The sequence below is a fragment of the Schistocerca cancellata genome, chromosome 8 (assembly GCF_023864275.1).
Source record: "Schistocerca cancellata isolate TAMUIC-IGC-003103 chromosome 8, iqSchCanc2.1, whole genome shotgun sequence".
In the NCBI taxonomy this organism is placed as follows: Eukaryota; Metazoa; Arthropoda; class Insecta; order Orthoptera; family Acrididae; genus Schistocerca; species Schistocerca cancellata.
In genome coordinates this window covers 282127705-282152029 of record NC_064633.1, presented here as the reverse complement: position 1 = coordinate 282152029, position 24325 = coordinate 282127705, and the positions used below count along the sequence as shown (strand labels likewise).

The following is a 24325-nucleotide window of genomic DNA, read 5'->3' as shown; positions in this document are numbered from 1 at the left end:
TTACCTAACTGTTGTTGCCTGCATCCACTCGCCTATATTATAGCTAAACTTACTCTCCTTTTTCCTTCTCACTTGCTGTCATATAAACACAAGCTATGCAAAGGCCAACAGGTTATTAACTGTCTGGGTTTGGTTTAAATGAATCACAAGTTTTGAAGTAATGTCAGCAGTATTTAAATTGTGTGTCAAACTGAGAAATATACTGATCAGCAAAAACATTATGAGCACTGCCCACTGCAGCATAGGATGCCACCTGGTGGCGTTGCGTGCATGTTGACCCAACATCGTTAATTACTACTGTAGTGGGCATGGGAGCATTGGGATTTGAACATCGATCAGTGAAATATATTGGCTCTTAGGGTGAATCACATTTTTGCTGCACTAGGTTGATAATCGTCTCCACAAATGCTGTCATCAAGGTGAATGGTGTTTCGAAACGTACAGCATGCCGTGAATGCAGGCTGGTGGGAGCAGTATTATGCTATGGGAGACATTCCCTTGCACTTACTTGGGACCTGTGGTAGTAATCAAAGACACGCTGACAGCTGTGAACCATCTTCATCCCTTCACGCATGATGTCTTTCCTGATGGCAGTGCCATCTTTTAGTGGTATTATTGTCCATGTCTCGGAGACAGAACCATACTGCAGTGGTTTGAGGAGCTTTACAGTTAACTCACTTTGATATCTCGGTGACCAGATTTGCCTGATGTAACCTCCACAAGCGTACCAACAAAGTGTTGTTTCCCTGATATGCAGAAACAGTGATGTATTTATTTCTGAAGACGGACAAACAAGCTATTAAGCAGCTGGTCATAATGTTTTGGCTCATCAGTGTATATCTTGATCTCAACTAACACTGACCTCACTCTTAATCTGGCCAGATCATCATTTAGTAATTTTGTGGAGGTAAGCCTAGGAATGAAAAGTGCAAATAGTAAGAGATATTTACAATACGTCGAATAACCTACTGAAAGAAGCAATACATTGTATCATAGCACCATTAACATATTCTGTAAATTTATGTCATATGGGAGGATCTTATCTTATCCTTAAAAACATTCAACGTGGCTCCAGTGTTTAAGAAAGGCAAAAAATCTGAGCCTGTTAACTGCGGACAGATTTTACTAATTCCAGTACTAGTCAAATTTTTTGAAAACATCATGTTTCAACAGATATATTGGTACCTAGATCTGAGCAAGATGTTAAGCACCTCACAGTTTGGTTATAGGAGTGTCTACTGTAGAACTCTTCATTAGAAACATTTTATCAGCAGTCAAAGACCATTCTCACACATGGATAACTTCTGTGATCTAAGCCAGACCTTCAGCTGTTGATTACTCAGTGTGGCTCTCTAAACTGTAGCACTATGGAATTTGAGGCAACAGATTATAAGTAACTGAATCCATTTTATAAGAGAAAGCAGTTTGCGACTTCCAGAGTGATGTATATTCTGAGGAGACTGATGGCACTTGTAACTTAAGAATATGTAAGAATAGCATATTTTGTATTTTTCAGTCTGTTTTTGGGTTCGAATTAGTGCTTTGGGGGAACTACAAAAATGTAAATGATATTTTTGTAATTCAGAAGAAGGCAATCAGAGTAGTGGCAGGGGTAGATAGTAAGCTTTTTTTTCATTAAATATAAGATCTTGACAGTAATTAATTTATATATATTTTTACAGTGTTAATTATATAGTTGCTGAACATACCTGTATCAAATTGAAAACATGAGCATAATACGAGAACCTGTACATCTCTAGTCTTACCACAGAAACTAACAATATCCATGTTTATGCAGCAATTAAAGTGTACAATAAATTTTCTTAAAGTACCCAGAGCCGTTGTTACTGTTGTGGTCTTCTGTCCAAAGACTGGTTTGATGCAGCATTCTGTGCTACTCTATCGTGTGCAAGCCTCTTCATTTCCGATTGACTATGCAATTTACATTCTTCTGAATCTGCTTAGTGTGTTCATCTCTTGATCTCCATCTATAATTTTTACCCCCCTCCCCCCACACTTCCTTCCAATACTAAGATGGTGATCCCTTGATGTCTCCAAATATGTCATATCAACTGATCCCTTCGGCTAGAAGTCAGGTTATGCCACAAATTACGTTTCTGTTTGATTCTATTTGGTACCTGCTCATTAGTTACATGCTATACTCATCCAATATTAAGCATTCTTGTGTAGCACCACATTTTAAAAGCTTCTTTTCTCTTCTTGTCTAAACTGTTTATCATCAATGTTTCACTTCCATTTATGGCTACACTACAGGGACAAATACCTTCAGAAAAGACTTCCTAAAACTTGACCTATATTTGATGTTAACAAATTTCTCTTCTTCAGAAATGCTTTTCTTGCCATTGCCAGTCTGCGTTTTATATCCTATCTACTTTGCCCATCATCCATTCTTTTACTGTCCATATAACAATACCAATCTACTATTTTACATGTCTAGTTTCCTAATGTAATTCCCTCAGCTTCACCTGATTTAATTCAACTACATTCCATTATCTTTGTTTTGAATTTGTTGATGTTCATCTTATATCCAACTTTCAAGACACTAGCCATTCCGTTCAACTGTTCTTCCAAATATTTTGCTGTCTCTGACAGAATGACAATGTCATCGGCAAACCTCAGAGTTTTTATTTCTTCTTCCTGAACTTTAATTCACTTCCGAAATTTTTCTTTGATTTCCTTTACTGTTTATTCAATGTACAGATTGAATAAAATTGGGGACAGGCTACAACCCTGTCTCACTCCCTTCTCAATCATTGCTTCCTTTTCATGCCCCTTGACTTTTATTACTGCTGTCTGGTTTCTGTACAAGCTGTAAATAGTGCATTTTGGTCCATGAATTTTACCCCTGCTACCTTCAGAACTTGAAAGAGAGTATTCCAGTTAACATTGTCAAAAGCTTTCTCTAATCTCCAATGGCTATAAACATGGGTTTGCCATTCCATAACCTATCTTCTAAGTGCATTAAAACTGATGGTTTGGTAATATTCAAATCTGTCAGCACCAGCTTTCTTTGGAATTGGAATGCTTATATTCTTTTCAAAGTCAGAGGGTATTTCACCTGTCTTATACGTCTTGCACACGAGATGGAAGAGTTTTGGCATGGCTGGCTCTCCCAAGACTATCAATAGGTCTAACGGGGTGTTGTCTACTCTTGGGCCCATGTTTCAGCTTAGGTCTTTCAGTGCTCTGTCAAGTTCTTCTCACACTATCATGTCTCCCTTCTCATTTTCATCTATGTCTTCTTTTTCTATAATATTGTTCGCAGATTCTTCTACCTTGCAGAGACCCTCTGTATAACCCTTCCACTGTTCAGCTTTCCCATCTTTGTTTAGGTCTGATATTCCAACAAAGCTCTTGATGTTCATAAAGCTTGTTCTCTTTTCTCCAAAGGCCTCTTTAATTTTCCTTTAGGTGATATTTCTCTTTCTGTCAATGATATATGCTTCTAAATCATTACATTAGTCCTCTAGCCATTTGCACTTCATGTCAGTCTCATTTGTTAGACATTTGTATTCCCTTTGCCTGCCTCATTTGCTGAATTTTTATATTTTCTCTTTCATCAGTTAATTTCAGTATCTTCTGTGTCACCCAAGGATTTCTTCTAGGCCTTGCCATTTTACCTATTTGATTCTCAGCTTTCACTATTTCATCTCTCAAAGGTACCCATGTATCTTCCACTGCATTCCTATCCCCTGTTGTAGTCAATCATCCCTAATGCTTCTTCTGAGACTCTAAACAACCTCTGGTTCTTTCAAATTATCCAGGTCCCATCTCCTCAATTTCCTACCTTTTTGCACTTTCTTTAGTTTTAATCTATAGATCGTAACAAATAAATTGTGGTCAGAGTCCACATCTGCCCATGGAAATGTCTACAATTTAAAATCTGGTTCAGAAATCTCTGTCTTACCATTGAATAATGAATCTGAAACCTTCCGGCATGTCCAGGTCTCTTTCAAGTATACAGCCTTCTTTTATTAATCTTAAACCAAGTGTTGGCAATAACTAAATTATGCTCTGTGCAAAATTCTACCAGGTGGCTTCCTCTTTCATCCCCCCCCCCCCCCCCCCTCCCCAATCTAACACTTAGTATTCATCTACTAGTTTTACTTTTGTTCCTTTTCCTACTATTGAATTCCAGTCCCCCATGACTATTAAATCTTTCTTAACTATGTGAATAATTTCTTTTATTTGATCATACATTTCTTCAGTCTCTTCACCATCTCCAGAGCTAGTCAGCATATAAATTTGTACTACTGTGGTGGGAGTCGGTTTTGTGTCTACCTTGGCTACGATAATGTGTTCACTGCACTGTTCATAGTAGCTTACCCACATCCTTATTTTCTTATTCATTATTAAATCTTCTCCTGCATTACTCCTATTTGATTATGTGTGTATAACACTGTATTCACCTGACCAGAAGTCCTGTTCCTGGTGCCACCGAACTTCACTGATTCCCACTATACCTAACTTCAAGCTATTTCCCTTTTTAAATTATCTGATCAACCTACATGATTAAGGGATCTAACATTCCATTCTACAATCCATAGAAGCCAGTTTTGTTGCTCCCGACGTCTGTATCCTCCTGAGTAGTCCCCACCCAGGGATCCAAATAGGGAACTATTTCACCCCTGGAATATTTTACCCCAGAGGACGTCATAATCATTTAGTCATACAGTAGAGCTGTACTTTTCCCTTGCTTTCTGCCATTCGCAATACCAGCACAGCAAGGCTATTTTGGTTCATGTTACAAGGCCAAGATCAGTCAACCATGCAGACTGTTGCCTCTGCAACTATTGAAAAGACTGCTGTTCTACTCAGGAACCACATGTTTGTCTGGCCTATCAACCCCAGAGTATGCCTTTCAAATTATTTAAGAAAAAGCTGTACAGTTTCTTATCAATTTAAATCTTTAGAAGAATTCCACAACATGCTGATTATGAGTATAACTTTGTAACACTGTTTTTATTCAGAATTTCTCATTAAGAAATATTAATATCCTAAGTTAAACATACTTATGAATCCTGCACAATTTATGCCAAATGTGTAATAAAGTCTCTGAATACATTAACACTCGGTATCATAGTCTAAGGTGACCACTTCTGTATAAGCTGTTTTTAAGAACTGCACTATACAGTTTTATGTTTAATACATGCACTTTTGCAAATAATAAATACTTAGCATCTGACAATGTGATCAACAGTTGGTGTAGAGATCAGTTACATCACATTGGTGGTATACTCATATTAAATAACGTTTCTCCCTCAACCTGAGAATAGCTGCACAGCTGAAATGATTCCGTATTGGGTTTTCCACCTGTTTTCCACCACTCATTCATACACCAGCACATCAAAGAGAAAATTATAAAACAACCATCAGATTCATATGATATAATTACACTGACAAAAGATCAGGATAGCCCGAAAACTAACTTTATTATAGTTGCCAACAAGGGAAAGTTACTAGTACCCTTGTCAGATTTTTGGGTCACTACACTTGCAGAATGTAGATGCAGGTATAGAATGGCAGATAATGAAACAACTTGTTGAAAATTTTGCGGGGTCTTGGTAGGACAAGAGTCAGCTTGATAAACCGAGCAAGAAGCATATTTAAGCATGTTTAACACTTAGAAGCATCTTTCATTGCAAAAGGAAATTGTATCTTCATTTATAACATTATACTCTCCATTACCTCGTGGAATTTTTTTCTGGGGTAACACAGCTTAAGCCAATAAACCACAAGAGAGAGCCCTCCGGAAAAATGTGCTAATGGTGTATGGCTGTACCCTGAGTGTCAGTTATGGAAGGAGTGATAGTTGGTGACTAATCCTTTCATCACTGCAAGAATCAGAGATGATGAGTGAGAAATGGTTCGTCTCGAAACCATTTTAAGAGTAGTGAAAAATAGAAGGTATGATGAAGATGAAGCAGTTCATCCTATCTGTGCTCCACAACAGGAACAATTCTTTATGCCTGAGACACACACACAAAGACAAAAGGCATAGGCTTGATAAATGATATATTGTATACACAGTATGGTCGTGCAGTTTATGTAAAAACTGGAATCAAAATTTGATCTGTGCATCTTCATCTTTTCATGGCACAATGATTGTCTGATAAAATTTTGGGTGTGCAGCTGCGCATATTTCACTTTGTCTTTCAATATTTCGGCAGTGTATTGTCCAGCCTTCTTCAGAGTGAGTCCAGTGACTGATACGCCAGTACTTGCTCAATCCTTTTAAACCTAGGCACTACGTCATTGTGCATGTGGCTGCAGGTACACAAACCAAGTGGGGTGGAGCAGTGGTTAGCACACGAGACTCGCATTTCAGAAGACGACGGTTCAAACCCACTTCTAGCCATCCTGATTAGGTTTTCTGTGATTTAACTAAATCACTTCAGGCAAATGTCAAGGTGGTTCCTTTGAAAGGGCAAGGACAATTTCCTTCCCATCCCTCCCTAGTCCAATGGGATTGATGACCTTGCTGTTTTGTCCCCTCCCACAAATGAAACAACCACAGATACACAAGGTGCCAGAGATGTTGTTTGGTGGCAAAGAGGTAAAAAATATGCATGAAATTAGATGTATGGCTGCACAATCGATCCACATGGTGATGTCGCAGTATCAGTGTGAGATACCGTTACGATGTCTTTGTGAGTTTGTCACAGATAATGCCACATTCCATGATTTGTCCAAGCTGAAGCCACTATCTCTATTAATTTAATTCATTGCCAACTGAATTTCAGCTGCATCTTTCACTGCTGAGCCCCACAGAGATAAAGTTGAGGCTAAAATTTGTATGTTATCACACACCATAGGGTGCCCAGTTTCAATAACAGTGCTCTGCCACCACCGTAAGAGCCGGGTGTACCTGTGGTGCTCTGTGCATCTGTCAGAAACTATACATGCCCTGTATCTGATGGACGAATGGCCACACTCACAGGGGATCCAGTAACTCCATGTTTTCGAAGCATTTGATGGAACCCAGGAGTAGTGCTGTCTTTGGGTGGAGGGCGAAAAATCACTGTCACTATGTGTTTGCTGAGGACCCATCCTATTTTTGATGATAGGCTTCCCGCGTATGAAAGAAAAGCCACGGATTTAAAACTTTCCACGTCTTTTTCTGCATATCTTATTCCCACTGTTGGTTTCATTCATAGTGCCTTATGTATCTGCTGTGAAGAGTCCCCGCTGGCTTCAAAAACTTTTCTCTAGTGTAGAAATTCATCCTCCAGACTGCTCTCATCGGAAATGACATATGCTTTGCGTACCAGAGTTCTGCGAACACTCATTGTCTGTGAAGGATGGTGGCAGCTATTTGCATGTAACTATAAATCTGTTTGGGTTGTTTTCCAGTACTCTGCATGTACCAAAGTTCCAATATTTATGCATCATATCAAAACATCCAGAAATGGAAGGAATCCATCTTTTTCGATTTCCATCACGAACTGAATATGTCACCTTTGTGCTCATACGGCAAAGACTACCAAATCCACCGGTTAGTCCCTCAGCCGTTAGGGGTAAAACCCAATGGGACTCGGGGCAAGTAAGGCTAGCAACCTGCTTCCCTGGTACTTTAAATATGATGCTGGCAACAATCAGAGCAAAATGCCTCGGACATTTGGAGGTGACGGAGTCCCACCTCTAACTGACAAACCAGGGACTCCTAAGATACGACTTGGCAAACAAATGGTAATGAGATGGGGAGCTATTAATATGAATGGGGGCTACTCTGGGAAGAAGGTAGAGCTGGCAGAGGCTGCAAGTAAGATGGGGCTGGACGTTTTAGCTGTTAGTGGCATTCGGGTAAGGGGTGAGAAAGAAGAGGAAGTGGGAGAATACAAGGTCTACCTCTCAGGAGTCAAAGCAGGAATAGCACAATGGGGTGTAGGGCTTTACATCAGGAAAGAAATGGAACCCAGTGTAGTTGCAATAAGGTATGTAAACGAACGACTGATGTGGATGGATTTGACAGTGTCTAGCAAGAAAATTAGGATTGTGTCAGTATATTCGCATTGTGAAGGGACAGATCAAGATAAGATGGATAGTTTTTATGAGGCACTCAGTGATGTAGTTGTTAGAGTAAAGGACAAGGACAGTGTCTGCTCATGGGTGATTTTAACGCCAGGATTGGAAATCGAACAGAAGGGTATGAAAAGGTTATGGGTAAATTTGGAGAGGATATGGAGGCCAACAGGAACGGGAAACAACTCTTGGATTTCTGTGCCAGTATGGGCTTAGTAATCACAAACTCCTTTTTTAAACATAAGAACATTCACCGGTATACTTGGGAAGGCAGGGGAACCAGATTTGTCATTGACTATATAATAACAGATCAGGAATTCAGGAAGGCTGTGAGGGACACACGTGTATTCAGGGGATTCTTTGATGACACTGATCATTATTTAATCTGCAGTGAAATTGGGATTGTGAGGCCGAAAGTGCAGGAGGTCAGGTCCATATGTAGGAGGATAAGAGTGGAGAAACTTCAGGATAAGGAAATCAGGCACAAGTACATAACAGCGATCTCAGAAAGGTACCAGTTAGTTGAATGTAGTCAATTACAGTAATTGGAAAAGGAATGGACAAGGTACAGGGACACAGTACTAGAAGTGGCTAAAGAATGTCTTGGAACAGTAGTGTGTAAAAGTAGGATGAAGCAAACAGCTTGGTGGAATGATACAGTCAAGGCAGCTTGTAAAAGGAAAAAGAAGGCGTATCAAAAATGGCTACATACCAGAACCCAGGTAGACAGAGAAAGTTATGTTGAAGAAAGAAACAAAGCCAAACAGATAATTGCAGCATCCAAGAAGAAATCGTGGGAAGACTTTGGAAACAGGTTGGAGACTATGGGTCAAGCTGCTGGAAAACCATTCTGGAGTGTAATTAGCAGTCTTCGAAAGGGAGGTAAGAAGGAAATGACAAGTATTTTGGACAGGTCAGGAAAACTGCTGGTGAATCCTGTGGATGCCTTGGGCAGATGGAGGGAATATTTTGAAGAGTTGCTCAATGTAGGTGAAAATGCGATCAGTAATGTTTCAGATTTTGAGGTAGAATGGGATAGGAATGATGATGGAAATAGGATCACATTTGAGGAAGTGGAAAAAATGGCCAATAGATTGCAGTGCAATAAAGCGGCTGGGGTGGATGAAATTAAGTCGGAACTCATCAAATACAGTGGAATGTCAGGTCTTAAATGGCTACACAGGATAATTGAAATGGCCTGGGAGTCGGGACAGGTTCCATCAGACTGGACAAAAGCAGTAATCACACCAATCTTTAAACATGGAAACAGAAAAGATTGTAACAACTACAGAGGTATCTCTTTAATCAGCATTGTGGGTAAAATCTTCGCAGGTATTGTTGAAAGGAAAGTGCGAGTATTAGTTGAGGACCAATTGGATGAAAATCAGTGTGGGTTTAGGCCTCTTAGAGGTTGTCAGGACCAGATCTTTAGCTTACGGCAAGTAATGGAGAAGTGTTATGAGTGGAACAGGGAATTGTATCTATGCTTTATAGATCTAGAAAAGGCATATGACCGGTTTCCTAGGAGGAAGTTATTGTCTGTTCTACAAGATTATGGAATAGGAGGCAAACTTTTGCAAGCAATTAAAGGTCTTTACATGGACAGTCAGGCAGCAGTTAGAGTTGACGGTAAATTGAGTTCATGGTTCAGAGTAGTTTCAGGGGTAAGACAAGGCTGCAACCTGTCTCCACTGTTGTTCATATTATTTATGGATCATATGTTGAAAACAATAGACTGGCTGGGTGAGATTAAGATATGTGAACACAAAATAAGCAGTCTTGCGTATGCGGATGACTTAGTTGTGATGGCAGATTCGATTGAAAGTTTGCAAAGTAATATTTCAGAGCTAGATCAGAAATGTAAGGACTATGGTATGAAGATTAGCATCTCCAAAATGAATGTAATGTCAGTGGGAAAGGAATATAAATGGATTGAGTGCCAAATAGGAGGAACAAAGTTAGAACAGGTGGACGGTTTCAAGTACTTAGGATGCATATTCTCACAGGATGGCAACATAGTGAAAGAACTGGAAGCAAGGTGTAGCAAAGCTAATGCAGTGAGCGCTCAGCTACGGTCTACTCTCTTCTGCAAGAAGGAAGTCAGTACCAAGACTAAGTTATCTGTGCACCGTTCAATCTTTCGACCAACTTTGTTGTATGGGAGCGAAAGCTGGGTGGATTCAGTTTACCTTATCAACAAGGTTGAGGTTATGGATATGAAAGTAGCTAGGATGATTGCAGGTACTAGTAGATGGGAACAATGGCAGGAGGGTGTCCACAATGAGGAAATCAAAGAAAAACTTGGAATGAACTCTATAGATGTAGCAGTCAGGGCGAACAGGCTTAGATGGTGGGGTCATGTTAACGCATGGGAGAAGCAAGGTTACCCAAGAGACTCATGGATTCAGCAGTAGAGGGTAGGAGGAGTCGGGGCAGACCGAGAAGTAGGTACCTGGATTCGGTTAAGAATGATTTTGAAGTAATAGGTTTAACATCAGAAGAGGCACCAATGTTAGCACTGAATAGGGGATCATGGAGGAACTGTATAAGGGGGGCTATGCTCCAGACTGAACGCTGAAAGGCATAATCAGTCTTAAATGTTGATGATGATGATGATGATGATGACTGAATTTGTCTGTGGATGGAATTTAGTTGATTTAAGAATTATTTCACTTTATCTTCATTGTGAGACCACTCTACAAACCTGTATCAACGTACCTCCAAGCCCGCATCTCGTGGTTGTGCGGTAGCATTCTTGCTTCCCACGCCCGGGTTCCCGGGTTCGATTCCCGGCGGTGTCAGGGATTTTCTCTGCCTCGTGATGGCTGGGTGTTGTGTGCTGTCCTTAGGTTAGTTAGGTTTAAGTAGTTCTAAGTTCTAGGGGATTGATGACCATAGATGTTAAGTCCCATAGTGCTCAGAGCCAACGTACCTCCAAAATAGTGTGGGCTTCAAGCTAGCAGATTCCAGCACCTTTTCCTCAAAGTCCTCCAGAAAGACATTGGCCGCCAAGGGTGACGAGGGACTACCCGTGAGACATCATCAATCTGCTCATAAAATTTCTTGTCGAATAAAAAATATACGAGGTCAAGACATGTTTAAACAAAGCTGAAATCTCTTTATCAAAGGCTTTGGCAATGATAAATAATGATTCTGAAAGAGAAACCTTTGTGAATGATGACACTACATCAGAACTGACTAATGTAACAGAACTGTTCAGTTTGAGTGATTTTAGTTTGCCTGTGAATTCTGCAGAGTTACGTATGTAATGAGCGCATTTTCCCAGAGGAAGCCTTAATAATGATGCTAAGTGTTTGCTACAGTCACAGGTTGGAGAGCCAATGTTACTCACTATCAGATGCAGAGGAACATGTTTCTTATGGATCTTTGGAAGTCCATAATGCCTAGGAGGAACCATCCCACTTGGTTCCAATCTTCACGTAATTTCTGGTGGAAAGGGGTAGGCATTCAGGAGCAAAGCGGTCTTCCTTACCACCTGTCTGGTGGGGTGTTTACTGCTATCACTCAGTAAACTATTCATTTTATTGTGATAGTTATCATGAGGCATTAAAACGGTGATATTACCTTTATCAGCTGGTAGAACCACCATCTCGGTATCCTGGCAAAATTTAAATAGTGCATCCGTCTCTGCCATAGATATGTTACTCCTTTCCGGGTGAGTCTTCGTAACTGCTCCACATGTTTTGTGTCTTATTTCTTCTGCTGAATCTGTGGAAGCAGATCGAACAGCTTCTTCTATGTCACTGATGAATGCAGGTATTGGTAAATGCTTTGGCACGGGTGCAAATATCAGTCCTTTACTTTACTATGTGACCGAAATTTTATGGAACAGTCATTGCACTGTGAAAATATGAAGATGCACATTGATTACCTCTTTGCAAAGGAGACCATTTTAAGTGTTTGGCAATTGGATGAGTTATGAGACTTGAGAGTGAGGTTACTGAGTTCGACGAGTGGACGAGTTACAAAACTTGAGTGAGCTAACTGAGCTCTTTAAGTTTTTTATTAAGATGTCGTGGTCACGACATAGTTCCAAAGTTTGCCAGGTTAGTACTTTTCATAAAATCAACTGCCATGAATAAGATTTTTAGGAATGTTGGTGCTGCTGCTGCTGTTAAGAAGATTCGCTTTACCCATCAAAAGTTGGAGCTGGATTCTGAACAATTTTATTGCCTACATCTGAAGATATCTGTGGAGTTACCCTACAATTCATGGAACTGGACAGACGGTATAACGAGAGCGAAGTCAGACTAGGTCGGTAAAGTGAGCTCTTCGAGACAGATGGCAAAGTTTAGCCAGCTTTCACGGCAAGAAACTGTTATTTGATGCTCTGTCATTAATGTGACGGATAAAGATTTGGATGATGTTACATGGTGGTTTTAAATAAAGAACTGAACTTTGCAACAACGCCAAAGGTTTTACCAAAATCTGTGTTTATCAGTCCCGTTGAAGAAGCTGTTTGACCTGTTGCTATGGATTCAGCAGAAGAAATAAGACAAAACTCATTGAGCAGTTATGAAGGCTCACCCAGAAAGGAGTAACATTTCTATGGCAGAGAGGGCTGCACTATTTAGCCTTCGCGAGGGTATTGTCGGTAGTTCTTCCAGCTGATAAAGGCAATGGCATTGTTTTAATGTCTTGTGACAACTATCGTAATAAAATGAATTGTTTACTGAGTGATAGCACATACCAGAATACCAGTAAAGACCCCAGTAAACAGGTGGTAAGGAAGACCGCTTTGCTCCTGGACACCTACCGCTTTCCACCAGAAATTGTGTGAAGAGTGATACCACGTGGTGTGGTTTCTCCACGGCTTTATGGACTTCCAAAGATCTGCAAGAAAGTTTTTCTTCTGCATCTGATAGTGAGTAACACAGGCTCTCCAACCTGCAACCGTATCAAATACTTAGTGAAATTATTAAAGCCTCCTGTGGGAAAATGCACTCATCACAAATGTAACTCTGTAGACTTCACTGGCAAACTAAAATCAGTCAGTATCTACACTCGAGAAAAGCTTTTGAAGCCAATGGGTATTCTCCACAGCTGATACATAAGGCATTAGGAATGAAACCAACAGTGGTCATAAGAAATGCAGCAGAAGACACGGAAAGTTTTAAATCCACGACTTTTCTGCCATACACAAGAAGCCTATTGTCAAAAATAGGATGCATCCTCAGCAAACACAAAGTGAAAGTGATTTTTTGCCCTCCATCGAAGACAGCAGTTCTTCTGGCTTCCATTAAACATGATTTGATGCTTCGGAGGCCTGGGGTTACAAGATCCCCTGTGAGTGTAGCTATTTGTACATCGGACAGACAACGTGTACAGTCAGTGAGAGACGCACAAAACACCGCAGATACAACTGGCTCTTACAACTTTACAAATCGGTGGTGGCAGAGCACTGTATTTAGACTGGGCACTGTATGGTGCAAGTTAACATCGAAATTTTAGCCTCAACTTCATCTTTCTGGGAGTCAGTAGTCAGTTAGCGTCTATTTTAATTGATACAGATAGTGGCTTCAGCTTGGAGAAATCTTGGAATCTGGCACTTTCTGTAATAAACTCACAGAGACTTTGTAACGGTACAGCTTGCAGTGATACTTCAGTATCACCATGTGCATTGACTGTATGGCCACAGATTTAATTTCGTGCATATGTTGTACCTCTTTGCCACCAATCAGTGTCTCTGGCACCTTGTGTATCTGTGGCTGCATGGCCAGTGGCCCAGTCCACAGGTTTAAAAAGCTGTAGCAAGTGCTGGAGTGTCAGTCACCCGGCTCACTCTGAAGATAGCTGGTTGGTATACAGCTGATTTATCAGAAGGAAAGGAACAAAAATTTGGTCTGTTTCTGCTATCCAAGAAGGATAATTATGGTACAAGTGAAGATTTGTGACATCCACATACAAACCAGTGGCAGAAGAATTTCCATTCTACCCTCTGAAGAATTTCAGTTCACATAAAGTTCAGTTTTTAGTTTGCAATTTTAATAAGCAGAACATTGTGGGGATGGAGATTGGCAGTGGGAAACATTAGCCTAATCAAGTGGGTGTCAAAGTTTTTGTATCTGTAGCTACCTTGACTTCAACATGAACGTGCATAGCTCCATCCACACATGACATCCCACTTGCAGTGGGACTGGAGGATAAATAAGCTGAAGTGTCAAAAGAAAAATAAATAATAATAGTTATTTCTTTCTTAACTTTGACATAGCACTTTTTAATCAACTTTTAATGTTGTTACATCTTATCCCTGCAACAAAATCAATGGGAAGGACGAGCTTGCTATTTCATCTCAAGTTCTTCAAAGCTCGGCACAAGAGTGGAAATTGTGACTCACATCTCTTTCTCCACGTTTATTCACTAACTATATTTTGCCTGGTAGAATTCTGCACAGAGCATAATTTAATTATGGCTAACAACTGGTTTAAGAATTATGAAAGATGGTTGTATATGTGGTAGAGAAACCAGAAGGTTTCAGGTTGATTATATAATGGTAGGACAGAGATTTTGAAACCAGATTTTAAATTGTAAGACATTTCCAGGGGCAGGTGTGGACTCGACCACAGTTGATTGATTATGAACTGTAGGTTAAAACTGAAGAAATTACGAAGAGAGAGGAACTTAAGGTGATGGGACATGGATAAGTTGAAAGAACCAGAGGTTGTTCAGAGGGAGCATTAGGCAATGATTGACGACAGGCGAAAGGAATACAGTAGAAGACAGATCGTTAGCTTTGAGAGATGAAATTGTGAAGGCAGCAGAGGATCAAATAGATAAAATGACAAGGCCTAGTAGAAATTATTGGATAGCACAGGAGATACTGAATTTAATTGGTGAAAGGAGAAAATATAAAAAGCAGCAAGTGGAGAAAGCGAAAGTGAATAGAAAGTCTAAAAAATGAGATTGACAGGAAGTACAAAATGACTAAACAGGGATGCCTAGAGAACAAATGTAAGGATTTAGAAGCATATTCCACCAAGGGAAAGACAGCTACCACCTGCAGGAAAATTAAAGACTTTGTTTGTTTGTTTGTTTCATGCTCCATGCATCATTTTGCATGATAAACCATAATTATGTGGAACGAGTCAGTGACCTGTAGAGAAAAGAGAAGCAGCTGTTTGACATCGAGAGTCCAGATGGAAAACCAGTACTAAGCGAAGAAGGGAAAGCAGAAAGGTGGGAGGATATGTAGAGGGGCTATACAATAGAGATAAACTTGAAGGCAATGTTGTTGGAAGGGAAGAGGATGTAGATGAAGATGAGATGGGAGATACGATATTGTAAGAAGAATTTGACAGAGCTGTCAGAACTACCGAGAGCCTTGGGAGAGTGAGCCATGATGAAACTACTCCATCTGGTGAGCAAGATGTATGAGACAAGTGAAATACCTCAAGACTTCAAGAAGAATGTAGTAATTGCAGTTTCAAAGAAAGCAGATGCTGACAGGTGTGAGTATTATCTGACTATCAGTTTAATAATGGTGAAATTCAAAATATCAGCTGCATTTGTGACTTTATTTTGTTATAAACATGACCAGTTTTGGGAAAATTATACACCCATCTTCATGTGTACAAATTTACTGAAGCAAGGGAGGAAACATAGTGTAAGACCGTGCATACGTGGCACTGTAAAAAAGTAGCTACCAATGGTAATTCACGTACAAGCATAACCGAGACAGTGCAATTGCGTTAGCCAGTTTAGAAAAGAGGGAACCCCGAAAACAAAGTGAAATGTATGGGGTCTTGAAACTGTTGAGTGAAAAACCGAGCCAAAGTTGAAACCACTAAAATCAAACAATAGAAACAGGAACTCACTCAGTTAGTTGTGAGGTGCTCACATGCCGTGGACACCAGACTGCACTGTGGAACAGGGGGACATGAGAGTGTGGCACAGTGTGGTGGAAGTGGACAGTGTGCTGTAAAAGGTAAACTAGCAGCTTGTATGAGTGCCCAGATAGAAGAGCTATCATGTGGCATGAGAGGGAAATGAAGAACTATGACAGCTGACAAATCCAAGCTATCACAAACTAAAATTTAAAACTGAAATAAGTGTGAAAATATAAAAGATGATAAAAATTAATCTATAGTGATATTGGTCTTTAAATATGTCTGCTTGTGTCTGTATATGTGTGGATGGATATGTGTGTGTGTGCGAGTGTATACCCGTCCCTTTTTCCCCCTAAGGTAAGTCTTTCCGCTCCCGGGACTGGAATGACTCCTTACCCTCTCCCTTAAAACCCACATCCTTTCGTCTTTCCCTCTCCTTCCCTCTTTCCTGATGAGGCAACAGTTTGTTGCGAAAGCTTGAATTTTGTGTGTATGTTTGTGTTCGTTTGTGTGTCTGTCGACCTGCCAGCACTTTCATTTGGTAAGTCACATCATCTTTGTTTTTAGGTATAATCTATAGTGATATAATGAAGAAACTGATAGTACAAAAATATTGATAGCACTAAATTGACATTGTTAAAGTCATGTGAATACAAATGTAATAATGCTTGGTGGAAAAATAATGTTCATAAATACCATAATAAAACAGTATTAGGAAAATATAAATATAAATTAGTGGTACTGATGGAGTGTGTACAAATGTGATGGTTCACAGTGCATAATAATATTTGTAAAAGACATTTATAAACAATATTACTAACATTGACATGAAAGAATAATAGCCAAGAGAATAAAGCAAAAATAAAAGGGAAAAGGGGGAGGGGGAGAGGGAAGGAGAGTGTGGGGAAAACCAGCTGACAGCTATTACTAGTTTGGTATTAATAACAATGTAAAGTATAAATGTAATCTAAAAAATTGACCAACAATAAAAAGGGAATTGAAAACAAAAATAGTTTTGCTGATAGAGAAGGGAATTGCCTAGAGTAATAAGAGTTGTGATAATAAATGGACAAGGAAGGGGACAGCAGGAAAGGGGTTGGGGCTGGGGGCATAGGAACAACTTAAAACACGTGAAAAAATAGATCTAATATTACTGAAATTTTCTGAGACCTCTTCTTGGGCTTCTTGCACGTTACTTATTGCGTATTTTTCTTCCACAATAGTAGTTTCTTTCTCAAGACTGAAATTTTGTCTGACTGTACCAGATACTATCTTGAAGGAATACATTCAGTGAATTGAGTTTTTCAAAAATGTCATTGAAATATGCCTGCTTCAAAACAATGTCACTGCCTGTGAACTTGTCAGAAAAATGTAAAGTTCATTCCTGAATTCATATACCCTTTTCAAGACATTTCTACATGAAAACTAGTGAGAGTTACTTTGATAAAGTAGGGAAATGTGCTCAGCCTTCAAATCAACACACATTTGTTGTCTTAAGTAGCTGACTTTTAATAAAATTTACCACTTTGATCACTGATTGAAGAACCATGTGAAGGGCAGGGCCTTGCTTTTTGATGCCAGTACTTCTTGGTAAATAAAACAGTATGTCCAAAGGGCATGGGGAGCCTCACTACGGATCAGAGCTTCCAATCTGCCAAAAATGGCAGCCCTACATTGACCTCCATCTGTGCACATGCTCATACAATTTTCCCAGTTAATGTTGTTTTCTTCCACAAAAGAGTGAAGTATTCCTAAGAGATCTGTCACTTTTGTTCCAAGAGTTATCTTCCTGCAGAAAAGATCATCTTCATGAAATGTATTCTTGTATAACAACCACTCACAAAAATTAATTGTTGTGGTTGTCTCTAGCTTCATCCAACTGAATAATATCACAATTACCTTGGAGTTTTTCTGCCAGCGGACTGTTAAGCCATATCAAGTATCCAGTGACTAATAATGTTGTCTGACAGGGAACACTTGCCAGTTTCTTAGCAGCTGGTAAAATAAGGTCTTTAGCTGCAGTATGAGGTTTCTTGCTCTTTGGTACATGCTACGCAACTTTATATGATGAAACGAGAGCCTTTCTAAGAATAGTAGCTTGTATAGTAAAGTGTTTTTCTTTCTGTTCTGTCCTTTCTTTGTGGGAAAAGTTTTCTCATTGTTTGTTTACCAAACTACAAACTTCCATGATTTAACTTCATATGTTGTTTCATTTTATTATGAGGCAAGCTGTCAGTAGCTAGGACTTTGAAACAAATGACCTTTGCAACAGCAGTATACACAAAACCGAGACTCAAGTAACTGTTGTCACACTTCCTTCATTTTTATTTATTCATATCCTTAGGTCTACATACTGTATTTGAAATATCACATTCTGTACTCACATTTAAAAATTTGTCTATGTTGACAGAGAAACACAAACAAGGAAGACAAACAACAATTACAAACAATCTGAATTTGACAAACCAACTTTCAAACTAATGTAACTGTAATTTGAAATTAATTTGCTGAATGCAAATTCCTTGACATTAGCTGTATTAGGCATATATCTGCTACCCTATAGTGACGTATGAAAATTACTGCTGGATAGGGACTTACACATGGATTTTCTGCTTATTGTGAGTGATCGCCTTAACCTCTTTGGCTGTCCATGCAGTACCCTGGACTGACTCAAACTTCCATATGTCATACTGTGTATGTCATTATATCGTAGCCCACAGAATTCATCACCTAGTACTCGCAACATTACTTGGATTCCTGCAGCAGCAAGAATGAGACAGCGAGGAATCAAGACCAATGTTGTTGTCATTGTGTGCCTGCCGAGGTTTGTTATACTTACATGATGTAGACAGTGTGTCATACAGAAGTTTGTGTCACTCTGGGGAGTGTGCATGGATAGCCACAGTTGTTAAGGCGACCACTCCTGTTAAGTGTGAAATCGGATTTCGAGCTCCTATCCAACAAAAATTTTCATGTGTCACTATTGGCGCAGATGTTTTTCCTGTTGTGGGTTGATTTTAAGTGATTGACATATTGTGAGATGCCAAGTCTTTACTTGTTCCCTGTAATAACAGATACCTTCTTTTCTGAATTTCCCTGTCGCCATCTTGTTTTGTCTTGATGTTGTGGTCCTGCTATGCAGTGCAACATATTTGACTGCTGACTTCTTTCTGATTGCATAGGGGTGAGAGCTATAAGAGAGCTTCTACATTTAAACAACTCACTGTGAAATTACAAAACATGGTTTCCACAATTCTTCTATATTCCAGTTAGTTCCCAATTCACAACAACTGACAATTAACAAAGCTTTTCAGACAACATGTTTATACATGATGCTTCAGTACTTGACCACAACCATCAGTTTGTACTTAATCAAGATACCATGGCATAGACTCTATACAACAACATTCATTTTTCCTTAGTGCCTGACCATTGTCATCAGACCCCTTTCTTCTTTGGAGTCCACAGCATCCCAAAAGCATGACTGCAAAATGCAAGTGACCCCTCACTGGCCAGTCCAAATTAAACATCCATTGTCGCTTTCTGCACTGTGCCCACATTCTTCTTTCTCATGTCTGCACATAAATTCCAACAAACCCAGGCACAGTGGATGCTCTTTACATTAGTATCAATTAAAGTCATGTTTTTCATGTGCACGTCTTTCATTGGTCTAGTGAAAGGAAAATGAGACGTGTTGCTGTGCTTTATAGCAACACATAGCACTACGTGGATAGTAAATCTGTTCCTAATACAGCTAATGTCAAGGAATTTGAATGCAGAGGATTAATTTTAATTTATATAATATAGCTGTGGATCATCAACTGTGTTTGTTCTTTCAGGCATGCACGTAAGTAATTGTAATTGAATAAATACAAGAGTGTCACATAGTATGATCAACTGCCATGTAAGATGCTGCCATAGTAACATTTACTTGCCAGACCACTAGATATCACTTCTAGTGCACATGTCGTTCCTTTACTCAGAAAAAGAAAAAAGAACAATAAATTATTCTTATGAAACCATCACAACACTCCTGCTGTAAGACCTCCACACTCCCAGCAGTTATGAAGCACACTTTCAAAATTCCGTGGCCTAATTCATTATGTGACATTTCCATATTCATTTAAAAGAAGACAAAAGAAGAATATGGTTTTGTGTGTGTGTGTGTGTGTGTGTGTGTGTGTGTGTGTGTGTGTGTGTGAGTGAAAGCTTGACCTCCATTTTTCAAAATTTTCCTGAAGAGCGAGCCAATGTAGGGCGCCATACACGGTCGACGTGGATCTGCACTTCCCCTCATTCTCCAGCTGTTGGGTGAGGTCACCCTCCTGGGTGCGTTTTCCTCCATCCTCTGTGCAGTATCACTTTCTGCACATTTGACGATAATAGACTTCTTATCTTGTTTGCGCCTGATATCCAGCACGGTAGCCAGTCCGTTGTGTTGGGGCACCGTGTACCCTGTTGATTGTAGCCCCCTGACCGCACAGGGATTGCTTTGCTGATGATGCCTGCGCCGTTAACTCCTTATGTATGCCAAGGAGTATGCCAAGGAGTAGATACCGTCCCCCTGGGGCATCGAGACTCCTGGCAATGGCCATCCTACCATGTGGCCTTTGCTGCAGCTGGGTGGCGCTCATGGGCAGATCCCCTGGTTGGTGTGGGCGGCATCAGTGCGGATTACATGCAATGAAACGTAGTACATCATCTCTTGCTGGTGGTCCATTGCCAGCAGTCTCTAAGCGGTCGAGGTCTACCTTCAGTGCTCAGAAATATGATCGCAAATCATTCCCCTCCCTGGCCACACCATGGGAGGAACGCGAGGCTAAGGATGGCAGCGAAGCTTATTTACCCCAGTAACTCATATGTACGAGAGTTGATGGGGACTCTTTCATGTCCATGAAGTGTAAGTTTTTTGTGGAGCATTTAGAGGACAAGTTTTGGGAGGTTGAGGACTTGTCCAAAATGCGGTCAGGGTCATGATAAAAATGACATTCTCTGCAGGGGACCTTCTTTTGCAGTCTGACGATGAACCATGCTGCAGTTTAGAGCGGCAAGGTGTTCATTTTGTCTGGCGCGTCCACTGGGGTCTGAGGGGTAATCAGGATACCACCTGTGCCTTCATCTTGACCTTTGAGGGTGACACATTATCCGAGAAGGTCAAGGTGGTGGTCTACTGCTGTGACGTAAAGCCATATATCCTTCCCCCGATGCAGTGCTTTAAGTGCTGGAAGTTGGGCCATATCTCTTCCCCTGTCGGGATTGTCGACGTCCTTCACATCCCAATACTCCCTGTGCCCCGCCTCCAATCTGTGTCAACTTTCGAGAGTACCATTTGCCTTACTCACCAGACTGCAGGATTCTCCAGAAAGAAAGAAAAATGATGGAATAAAAGACCCTGGGATGACTGACCTACACTTAAGCTAAGAGAAAATATGAAAGGCTACATCCTGTGCATATGAAGTCAACCTAAGGTGCCACACGACAACGGTTCTACTGTTACATTAGTATTAATTATAGGCAGTGTATAGATGCAGAATGGTTGTCAGATTGTACAGTATGTTCACCGTGTACACTGTCCAGTAGGTGAGATGGCGCTGTGTGGTAAAGTCGTAAGTGAAAGTCGCACCAGTAAAAACTAACTTAAAAGTGCAAACAACTGCAAGATTTGTGACAAGAAAGTATTAAAGGGTATCCAGTGTAGCAACTACACTAGCCATTTGTTTCATGAGAGATGTTCCAAAGTAAGCATAAAATTTGTAACTGATGATTTTACATGGTCTTGTCTTAGGTGCATTGGTGATGCTTGTGAACACAAATTTAAAGATGTAATCAGAAAAGAGGATGAAATAATCAGAGCACTTCAAATTGGTATGTTTGCTCTAAACAAAAAGTATAATGCTCTGAAGAATAAGAGTGCACTTTTGGAAAAGAAAATACGTTTCTCTCCACCGCTAGAAGATCACAATAAAGAATCTGATTTAAACAAAGCGGACATGTTGATTCACCGTACAAATTGTACTTCATCAAAAGAAGACACCCACCTACCCCAGGAAACTGAGAAAGCCTTCTCAGCATTGTGTAGTAACGGTTTTTGAAAGGAATATGCTAAGTTTTCATCAAACAACGGCTCAGCAGTGGAAAAACAGCTACAAAAGAAGAAAGTGAAACTATTTGACGATTGTCGTGCACGAAACATTCTGGAATTATTGACGAACAGTGTGAATGACAGTGTTCAAGTTTCTGGCATTGTAGAACTGGGAGCAAATTTTGATAGCGTAATGGTGAGTGTTAATGAAGAATGTTCTGATTTCCCAAGGACTGATTGTGCTGTGCTCAAAGAGTGTGATAATAACGTCCACAGGAAAGAAGTTAGTGCCTTTATTAAGAAGCTGTTTAAAGTGCTGCAGTTGTTGTGTTTCATCAATGTCATCGTAACAACATTGCCACTAAGGTATGACTTACCAGACTGGTTGTGCGTAAACAAAGAAATTAGACTTACTAACTTAAAGCTGAAAAACTTCTGTGCCAAGTTTGTGAATGTTAAGGTGATAGACATTAGTAACTATGAAAGAAACTGTTTCACATACCATGGAATGCATCTCAACAAATACGGTAAAAGGACGCTAGCTTCTAACATAAGCAGTACTCTTGAAGAGATCTCTCTTGTCAACAAAAGTAAAAATAAGTCTGTTATTGTTCTGGGCGATCCTTCACAGGGAAACTAACAGAGTGGACCAATTCCCATGAAATTTGGTCCACAAGAAACAAAATAACAGAATGCAATTTAGAATTAAAGACCCACTCAGGTGCCACAGTCAATGACCAATTAAATGATTCTCTGTTTGATTTAAAATGTAATAATTTCATAATGCATCTTAACATAGGTGACCTGTCAGTAGGAAAGATGAACAAATTGTATGAACTAGAAGTATGTCTAGAGAACACAAGTTTTGTAAAAGTTATATGCTTAAATGAGCACTGGCTTAAAAGTGAAAATATAAACTTGATAAACTCACTTTCAGGTTACAATTTAGCAGCGAGTTTTTGTAGAAAAAATGGTTTTGGAGGATTGTTCATTCTAGTAGAAGACTCACTAAGCTTTGAAGTCGGGCAGACTTTTAATTGTTTGAACGAGGAACTATTATTTGAAAGCGGTGCATTGAACTTCTGGAATACAGCCTATTAATTATTAGTATATATCATATCCCTGACTATTCCGCTACATGCACATTTTTAGACAAACCTGAAACCTTGTTGTATAGATTGCAGGTAGAAAAGTTATGTAAAAAGGTCATAATTTGTGCTGACTTCAACATAAATGTAAGAGCTGATGATAGGTTTGCCGTTTCTCTGAAGGACATGTAATCTACAAATGGCTTAACATTAAACTTCAGTGAGTACACTAGAATAACAGCATCTTCTGCAAGATGTATAGATAATATAATGAACAGCATCAGCTATGGTGCTACAGAAAAGTTCATCCTAGAATTAGGTATATCTGACCATTCAGTCCTTTTTATCTCATTGCCAAATTTAGATAAAACTGTAACAGTGAAATGAGACAGGAAATTCAGCCAACACAATGTGAATACATTTGTCTCAAGACTGAAAGAAACATCCTAGTGTTTCAGCAAGCGGTACTCAGTAAACACAAACTACAACGCTTTCGTATTAGAATTCATGAGTGTTTTCAATGAATGCTTCCCCTTCATAACAGCACACGACAAAAACTGTAAAAAGAATTCGTGGGTAACTGAAGGCATCAGGATCTCTAGTATTAGAAAGAGGAAACTGCACATGCAATCAAAGAACAGCTATGGTCAGCTATGTAAACAAATGCAAAAGAATGTTTGGTAGAGTAGTTAAACAGGCAAAACAAATGGCAAACAGTAAATACATATCAGATGCCACAAATAAATCAAAAGCTATATGCTAAATTGTCAGGAGTGAAATAGGTGCATAAAAATAAAAAGTTTTAATCATAAATTAGAAAGATAAGAGGAGATAGGAAATTTTCACCCGATATCAATACTACCAATTATTTCTAAAATATTTGAGTGCGTAGCGTGTAACCTAGAAAAACATAACAAAAAACATAACATTATTCTTAATAATCAGTATGGATTTAGGAAGGGCCGAAGCACTGTGGATGTCATTCATGAACTAATCACTAAAATAAGCAAATGCCTCGATAACATGGAGAATGTATCTGGTACCTTCTGTGACCTCAGTAAGGCATTTGATATGGTAAATCATAAGCAGCTGCTCCTCAAATTAGCTTCTTATGGCTTTCGTGAAAAATCCTTAAATTGGTTCAAGTTGTATCTCAAAAATAGGAAACAGAGGGTAGTTATACAAAATAAGGGCGACAAAGATTGCTCTAGTTGGAAGAAAATACAAGCAGGTGTACCCCAGGGGTCCATACTAGGCCCATTGCT

General features: G+C 39.6%; 1 protein-coding gene across 1 annotated transcript in view; it reads left to right on the top strand.

Annotated features, from left to right (window-relative positions):
- LOC126094772 (putative Ras-related protein Rab-33) overlaps positions 1-24325 on the top strand; it is a 107186-nt gene that overhangs the window by 22089 nt on the left and 60772 nt on the right. The gene's annotated exons all lie outside the window — the stretch shown is intronic.